Source organism: Miscanthus floridulus, chromosome 1, assembly GCF_019320115.1.
Source record: "Miscanthus floridulus cultivar M001 chromosome 1, ASM1932011v1, whole genome shotgun sequence".
NCBI classification, from domain to species: domain Eukaryota; kingdom Viridiplantae; phylum Streptophyta; class Magnoliopsida; order Poales; family Poaceae; genus Miscanthus; species Miscanthus floridulus.
Genome location: NC_089580.1, coordinates 181,274,952 through 181,283,901, shown reverse-complemented (window position 1 = coordinate 181,283,901; position 8,950 = coordinate 181,274,952). Strand labels below are relative to the sequence as shown.

Sequence of the window (8,950 nt, the reverse complement as noted above, 5' to 3'; positions counted from 1 at the left end):
CGGGTGGGCAAACTTAATTGTTCAGTTCATTTTAGCATGAACTCCCAGCTGGAGTAGTACGGAAATCAATCCCGTTTTCAGCCATGAAGCACCAAGCAATCAACAACAGGCCAGTGGTTTGGTTTTCGTTTTTGAAATGCGTATCAGAAGCACATGCATGTTCATTCCGTCAGTTACGCTTAAGTTTCCATATTAACAAATCCTAGAACTGCATCTGCAATCTGCATAACGGACAGCAAAAGAAGGAAGGGCGTAGTACCTCTCCTGCCCGGCGGTGTCCCATACCTGCGCCTTGACGAGCTTGTCGTCGACCTGGACGGTCTTGGAGGCGAACTCGTCCCTGGCGAACCGCGACAGCAGGTTCGACTTGCCCACGCCGCTGTCCCCAATCAGCACTGCGAACCGCTGGTAGGCCCGGCAAAACACCACGCAGTCCGTTCTTCCTAACCCCACCCCCCCCCCCCCCCCCCCCCCCCCCCCCCCACACACCCCCAGCACCCAAAACGTTTCTGAATTCTGAGGAAACCACGTCTCGCCAAATAAAAAAAACAAAGAAACAATCAGAGAAACACACCTCGCAATCCCTTCCAAGCAAAAAAAAAGAGAGTAAACAATCAGTGCCTCGTCTAATGCCATAGCTATTAGCGCCTCCGGCGACCCCAGCACGCGTCAAAATAAAATTGTCTTGGCCGTGACCACTCGACGTCGACATCGACAGCCATCTCCTCCAAGCCGCCGCCGCCGCCGCGAAGTCTGGTGCCGTCGCCGTGGCACCGCGACGTCAGCCACGATCTGCTACCCCAATCCTCCGACGCCCCATGGCAACTTGACATCAACAGATCGCCCTATGGCCACTTGACGTCTGCAGCGATCTACTACTCCAGGCCGCCGACGCCTGTCCATCGCCGCGGCCAGCGTTCATCGACGGTAATCTGCTTCTCCTTTCCTCCCCGCCTCCTTCGCGATCTGCTTCCCGGTCAGACGACGCCTGGTGCCGTCGCCGTGGCCACCCGACATCGACGACAAGCTGCTTCTCCTGCACCCGCCGTCTCCCTCACGATCTACTCCTTGGTCAGACTGTACACAGGGCACGACAAGTCACGGGTAAGTGATGCTCAAAAAATTGCCCTAATCTTGTCTATTATATAGTCTGTAGTGATTGCAGTTCTAATGCACGATTTAACCTTTATATGAACTAATAATAGAACCATGCATTTGGCTCCAAGAACAGAAAACTGTGTTAATTATGATTTACTTTGGAAACCAGATGGGTTTTGTTTCAGAAAAAAAAACTAAGTACCTTACTCCTGTTGAGGTGTCCATTTGATGTCAGCAGCGATCTACTACTCCAAGCCGCCGAGGCCAAGTCTGGTGCGGTCAAAGTGGCCACCCGACATCGACGACAATCTGCTTCTCCTGTCCTCGCCATCTCCCTCGCTATCTGCTTCTCGGTCTGACTGTACAAAAGGGAGGACAAGTCACGGGTAAGTGATGATCAACAAATTACCCTAATCCTGTCAATATAGTCTGTAGTGATTGCAGTTTGTAACAGAACCGACCAATTATACGAGATTAAGTAAGGAAATCTTCCGCCAAAGCAGATAATTTAGCAAACTTAAGCCTGTATAACCCGGTAGTCCGTGAAACCACGAAGGATTTCAAACCAATCGACATACAAACCAAGATCGTACAAGTTTAGCAATTACCGTCACATGTTGCATAAAGTTCGCAATGACAGTTGGATACATCAGAGTTTAGAACATAAAGTTATTACAACCCAAGTTCAAACTGAAATAGCGGAAGCAAATAGTTTTAAAGTCACACACACATTTTTGGTTCAGATATAGTGCCAGTAGGTAGTCATCTTCAACAAAAGCATCAGATAAGAGATACGGAGTGACCATTGCCCTTGGTCCTAGTTGTCACCAATCGCCGGGTACAGGCAGTTAGTGCAATAGCCGTAGTATATTTGACCATCTGCAACAACAATGGGAACAACGCCCTGAGTACGAGAAGGTACTCAGCTAGACTTACCCGTCTTAAACCAAAATAAAGCGACACCAAGGATTATGCAAGGCTTTCTTTAATGGGCTAGCTGACTCGTTTGCGAAAAGCATAAGCTATCATGAAGAAACCATTTTAAGTACTTTGCATCATCTTTATTATGACATATCCATCTAGGTAAGCACCTATACTATAGCAATCACTTGATTAACCAATAACAGCCAGTTACCAACTTAGATTTAGCATATCCCATACCATCCAGATAACAATCAGTGTTCCATCATAATTACTACGATGTTGTAGCTCGAGTCAAGTGCTCACTATCCAGGAGCGATGCCGATTCAAATCGATTCCTAACCAGCTGGTGATTTATTCCTCACACAAACTACACTCACCGATCAAGTGAGCTACAGATCACTAATAGCACTTTCTAAGTAGCCGCGGGATAACAGTCATGGACCACACTACCTAGGGATCGCCCGACAGCCAGGACGCACATTGGGCTCACTCTTCGCGTCCCCGTCATACCCCCTTCAGCACCAGTCTACCAATCCGAGTTTATCCCGGCTCAAATAGTGTCACTAGCTTTACGGTCGAAAGGTACTTTATTCGGACAGCTAAATGTGAGGCATGCGTTAAACATGACAAGAGGGACGAGCAACGATCGGTCCTTAATCGATGCAGACGGAAAACTAACAGCACCCCAAAACCCTGTCTGGTTGCCTCCAACTTTTCCGTCCAGTCTTCAATTATCCATTACATATGGTTAATTCTAGGATATCATTCTTTCCATAGCTAAATTCTTCCAGTAACCACCTATAAATGTAGGTGACCGGAAATCACCGATCGCTACCGGTCTAAGCAAGGCTAAGCAGTTATTCGATCCTGACCTAACAGGGTAAAAAGATAATAGGGTATGTAAGGATAGTAATAAATGCATCAACGGTTTCAATCAACTCCTACAACTTAATACAATAATATATAAACTCATATATAGAAAGAATTGCTTTTATAAAGTAGGAGACTTAGAATGCTTCGGGGCTTACCTCGTTCGAACGAACTAGGTTGTTGATCCATGCACTTGGGCAAGTCCTCTCCTTGCTCCTCTTTCTCTAGCACCTCCTGTGCTTGGATTTCTTGTGAATCTGTCCCGGTCTGCTCTTCCTGAACTGCTACTAGCAACTCCTCCTATGATCCTGTATGATGCAGATGTATAAGTGCTCATGCATAGGTGCATCAGAGAGATGACATGTAATGATCATGATGCATGGAATGTAGATGAACATGTTTAACTTTATTGGACATAGTAGAAGTAAAGCTCTTCTACAAGGTAGCCAACATCATCTAAGAACATGTACTACTATGCTACTACTACAACCACTGTACTAACATGCCAAGTCACCACAGCAAGCTAAGATGCTTCAAAGATACACCAAAGCAAACATTATTAACTAAACATGCATTAAAGAAGATTATTTTATTTCATTTTAAACTAGGGCTACAACAACAACATATATTTCTGGTGCTCATAAAAATCTAAGAAAATTACAGTAGCATAGTACTACTCTAAGTAGACTACCATAAAATTTTCATGGCATTTGGATAAGTAAAATAGCCTACACAAAAATGACAAGCTATGACATAAATATAAGCATGAAAATACTTTGTATTATGAAAAGTATCAAATAACAGATTTGGTATTTTTCTTATGTTCTACATAGTAAACAATCACTGCACAAAAAATCATCATACACATGTTTTATACAATTTTTGCTCTATATTAAAATAACAAAAATCATCAATTAAAGGCACTTGAACTACACATCAATATTGCTCTATAGAACATGCATGACATCTATTTTTCTTACAAAGTACATCACTCAAGGAGATTAACAAAATTAGAACCATATTTTTTTGATGTATATTCTATTTATTAGACATTTTCTAAGAAATCAGCATTTATTCAATTTAAATAAAGCTACACAAAAAAGTATCACAAATTTGACATGCAATATTTTTAACAGATAGATCTAGTCACAAGAAACCTAGCAAAACTTATTTCAATAAATTTGGAGCTATTTTGAGCAAGTTATGAATTTCCAAAGCATTTAAATAAAATTTGTAAATCATTTCTTTTATTCTTCTAAAAATCCTGGTTCAAAAATGCTAAATCCACCCGGATCTCTACCCAGGCTTGCACCCCAGCGGCTGACAGTGGGCCCCTGGCCCCACCGGTCAGTCGCTACGGTAGGGGAGTGAAAGGGTCGAGATGGCGACTAGAGTGGGGTAAATAGTTCTTTTTAAAACTTAATCACGTTGGCTAACCAAAACAAGTGCAGAATTAAAACTATCGGTCTAGCCAAGACTACACCCCTCTATCTATGTTCACTAGCATCTTGCAAAAATACTAATCAAGCAATAAAGGTGCCGGGCTAGCTAGAGCTCACCTAACCAATTCTAGGAGCAAGGTCACACAAACCTATGCCACTAGTACTTTAAGCAACAAGGGAGCTCCTACACATGCTAGTAAGTAAAAACGCAAAACCAACTAAGCTCACTAGCAATGCTTAATAATAAGACAACCAATGCCAAATTAGAGAGCGCAATTACTTAGCTACACAAACTAAGCAATGTGACTAACAAGGTTACACAAACCAAATTAACCACGCAAGAGAGCTACTTCTATGCTACACAAGCAAGAAGATAATTAGCAAGCTATGTAAGCTTAACTAATTATTAAAGCAACAACACAAGCTCAATGTATATAAAAGTAATTGCAAGCTTGTGTAACGGGAATGCAAACCAACGGGAAGAATAAGGTTGACATGATGATTTTTCTCCCGAGGTTCACGTGTTTGCCAACATGCTAGTCCCCGTTGTGTCGACCGCTCACTTGGTGGTTCGGCGGCTAATTGGCATCACCCACCAAGCCTGCACGTCGGGCGCCACAAGAACCTACCCTGGAGGTGAGGGTAGCTCAATGACACGCTTTACTAAAGTTGCTCTTCACGGCTCCCGCGGGGCGAGCACAATGCCCCTCACAAAGCTCTTCTTCGGAGCGCCACGCAAGCTTCTTGCGGGCTTCGACGGAGACCACCACCAAGCCGTCTAGGAGGTGGCAACCTTTAAGAGTAACAAGCACCACCGGCTTGCAACTCGATCACCTAGTACCACTCGATGCAACCTCACGATGCAATCACACTAGAATCGCTCACTCACACAATCGAATGATCACTATCAAGTATGTGTGAGATGGAGGGCTCCCAGGCACTCTCAAGCATGGACACAAAGTCCCCCGAGGTGCTCAACAACAGCCATGGCCGAAGGCCACTTCTATTTATAGCCCCAAGGGCTAAACTAGTCGTTACCCCTTCACTGGGCAAAAGTCGAGCCGACCGGACGCTCCAGTCGTGTTGACTGGACGCTGGACCTCAGCGTCCGGTCGCCTACAGACGACCACGTGTCCCGATTCCAACGGTCACTTGACCTGACTGGACGTAGCAGCTTCAACTGACCGGACGCTGGACTCCAGCGTCCGGTCATTTCCAGTAAGGTACCCGAGGCGTATTTCTTCGACCGGACGCGTCCGGTCGCACATGATCGGACGCAGCCCAGTGTCCGGTCACACTCCAGCTTCTGCGTCACTGTACGTCAGCCTAATCGGACGCACCCTGCCAGCGTCCGATGCTTTCAGACCCAGCGTCCGGTCAGTTGACCGACGGTGGCATCTTCACGATCAACTCGTTTGCACTTCTAACTTCTTCACCCTTGCTCCAATGTGCCAACCACAAGAATTTGCATCTGGCGCAATAGAAAATAGACATTCCATTTTCCGAAGAGAGAGACCCAAACCCATCTCAACCCTGTAAACACCACCTCCTTTGTAAATGTACCAACACCACCAAGTGTACACCACCATGTGTATGTGTGTTAGCTTTTCACAATCATTTCTCAAAGGATGTTAGCCACTCAACTTGCCACGCCACTCGATCCTAGCGATGATGCAAAGTTAGATCACTTGAGTGGCACTAGATGACCGATATGCAAACAAGTTTGCCCCTCTTGATAGTACGTCCATCTATCCTAAATCCGGTCATAAACTTGTCTACACATCTATGACCGGTGAAATGAAATACCCTAGGTTATACCTTTGCCTTGCGCATTCCATTTCATCTCCTCCAATGTCGATGCAACACATGCACCAACACGATCAACAATGATATGATCCACTTCATATCATCTCGTGATCATATTGGTTCATCGATCTTGACTTTACTTGCTCTTCACCGTTGCCATCATCCATTGACGCCAAGTCTTGCTCAAGCTTCACCGCCACGCGATCCATCACTCCAAAGCCTTCGACTTGCCCTTCACGCTTGCAACCGATCCATCAAGCCAAGTCTTGTCTTGATCTTCTCCACCTTGATCACATGACTCAATGTCATGTCTCGTGTGCACTAAGCTCCTTCATCATCACATGTGTGAGCTTTGCAACATCTCCACGCCATTTTCACCTCCATGGCATATGTTGCTCACACACATGTACCTGTGGACTAATCACTTATGTATCTCACATAAACATAATTAGTCCACCTAGGTTATCACTCAATTACCAAAACTAAACAAGGACCTTTTAGGGAGGCGCTCGGCCACAACGGTTCTCGCCGCCGATGAACTCGCCGGCGGTGGGGTCACCACCGGAGGCTTCCCCGTGACAAGGCAGACCTAATGGTACATCTACCGTGGCTAGTGGAGCTTGGGAGCAAGCTCACCGGCGTCCATGGCAGCGTGGTGGCGCGGCTCAACATTGGTCGGCCAGCTCCGGCCGAGAGGTGGCGCGGGGAGTGGCTTGGGAGCTACACCGCGTTCGTGCGGTGCTCGTGCGCGTAAAAAGGAGGCGAGAAGGAGGACGGAGGGGCGAGGCCCACGGAGCGACGCATCTCCGGTGAACTCGACCCAGCTTCGGTGAGCGATTCTCGAGGAAGGGAAGCTTTCCATGCCTTACCGAGGCGAGCACGGGGTGCGTGAGGTGGAGGCGGAGCTGCTGGTGAGATGGAGCGGTCGACGGCGAGCTGTGGTGGTCGGGCGAGCCAACTCTGGTGAGGCGCAGCGTGGGCGGTGGCGGAGGCAAGCGCGCACGTGCTCTGCTGCTGTGCTACGTCTAGCGAAGTGGAGAGGCGAGTGGGGAGCGCGGCGCGGTTGGGCAGGTGAAGGCGAGCGCGTGGAGTGGCGGGGCCCGCTGGGGTGCCACCCGTACGCTGTCGCCGGCGTGCGGCGGCCATGCGGCGGCCACGGCCTGACGCCGGTCGGGCGTGGCGCGCACGTAGGCAGGCGAGCGAGCCAGCGCGGAGGCAGGCCGGGCCGGCCTGTGCTGCTGGGCTGAAAGGGAGGCGGCGGCCCATTAAGGTGAAAATGATTTTTCCTTTTTATTTTCTTCCCCAAATTCCTTCAAATGAATTTTTAAACCTTTTCAAAGTAATTTCAAAAGTTGGACCCAAAATAAAAGTTGTTTAGAAATTTAAACTCTACAACTTGGTCAAAAGATGCAAGGTCTAAATCCAAACAGATTTTGAGATGGAAGTTAAAAGCCAAATAAAGGGTATTTTGATTTTTTTTAATAATATTTTTTAAAGCAAAATTTGGGAAAAATTGAATACCAACCTTGCTCCAAAAATGCATGTGAAACATTTTTAAGTCATTTGTACTCCCAAACAATCATGTTAAACATCATTACAAGCACAAACACGACCCAGGTTCATTTAAACAGTAATGCAACATACATGTTTCACGAGCATGTTTCATATGTTTCAAAGCATTGTTTCAGTTATTATTTAACATGATTATGCATGTATGATTATGATGCTTGATGATGTATTATGTTCATGATTTGCAGAATGTTAATGCATGCTTAACACCGGGGTGTTACACAGTTCTAATGACCTTTATATGAACTAATAATACAACTGCAATTTTTGCCCTAAATATGAACTGGTTCTACCTTTATATGAACTGCAATTAGTTTAAACTTTAAACACTATTTGCAATTGTTGGCGAGAATAAGACACAATACAGAAAGAAAATGAAATGAAGGTCTTTCTGTCACACCTCAGATATGCTCCATGCTATAAATGTTATGAACACAGATGGACTGCTCTGAACCTGCAGTTGCCAAACGTTAACTGAAACTTATCAGACAGGATTAGACGGTGCAGGATGGTCAAACTTGTAAAGCTATATATGATTTTCACTACGGCCATCTCGTATCTAACAGGATTGTTGATGCATTGTCTGTAATAACAAAAGGGAATTTGAGCAATGACCAACAGCAACAGGAAATATTCCCCTAAAATAAAACATTACTAGAAATAGCAGCTACTGACTATCACAAATGAATTAAATAAAACTTCCGGAGTCCAGACTGGTATCATTAACCAACACAAAATCTAGCAATGAACAAATTAACTACGTAATGACAGTTCATTCCGACTTGGGAGGAAGGATAAGCCATACCTCAAAGTGAGGGTGCCGGGTGTGGCGATGTGGGGATCTAGCGCCGTGGCGGCTGCAGCACCTTGGGGCTCCGTCTCCGCCGAGGTACGCAGATGCGGGAGGGGATGAGGTCGGCGTGGATCGGCCTTCTTTCCTGCGGCGGCTTGCTCCTCCTGGTTCCACGCCTAAGGCCTCCTGCCCACTAGGCCTTCTACCCAAGACCCCGCCCGCATATCATGGCCGCCTACTGTGCTCGTCGCTGGGTCGCCATCCCTATAGCTGACCTCGCCTCGCAAGCGCCGAGGATGCTGCTCGTCGGAGCTGCCCTCACCGCGGATGCGCGGGGGCTGCAAGTGTCAACGAACAAGTATAGGCTAGCTAGGATAGCTCTCATCCGTTCATATTTGTAAACGGCCAGCCACTCTTCACCTCTCCTTCTCTGTAGGATCTGCATATA

The 8,950-nt window shown here is 46.4% G+C and overlaps 1 long non-coding RNA gene across 1 annotated transcript; it reads right to left on the bottom strand.

Annotated features, from left to right (window-relative positions):
• Positions 1 to 540: 540 nt before the first annotated feature.
• LOC136504233 (uncharacterized) lies at positions 541 to 8,830 on the bottom strand. The gene is made up of 5 exons (XR_010770822.1): positions 8,515 to 8,830; positions 8,110 to 8,163; positions 3,051 to 3,200; positions 1,301 to 1,457; positions 541 to 1,077 (listed from the first exon to the last, which is right to left on the bottom strand). It is a non-coding gene; the product is annotated as an uncharacterized lncRNA (long non-coding RNA).
• Between the last annotated feature and the right edge of the window lie 120 nt (positions 8,831 to 8,950).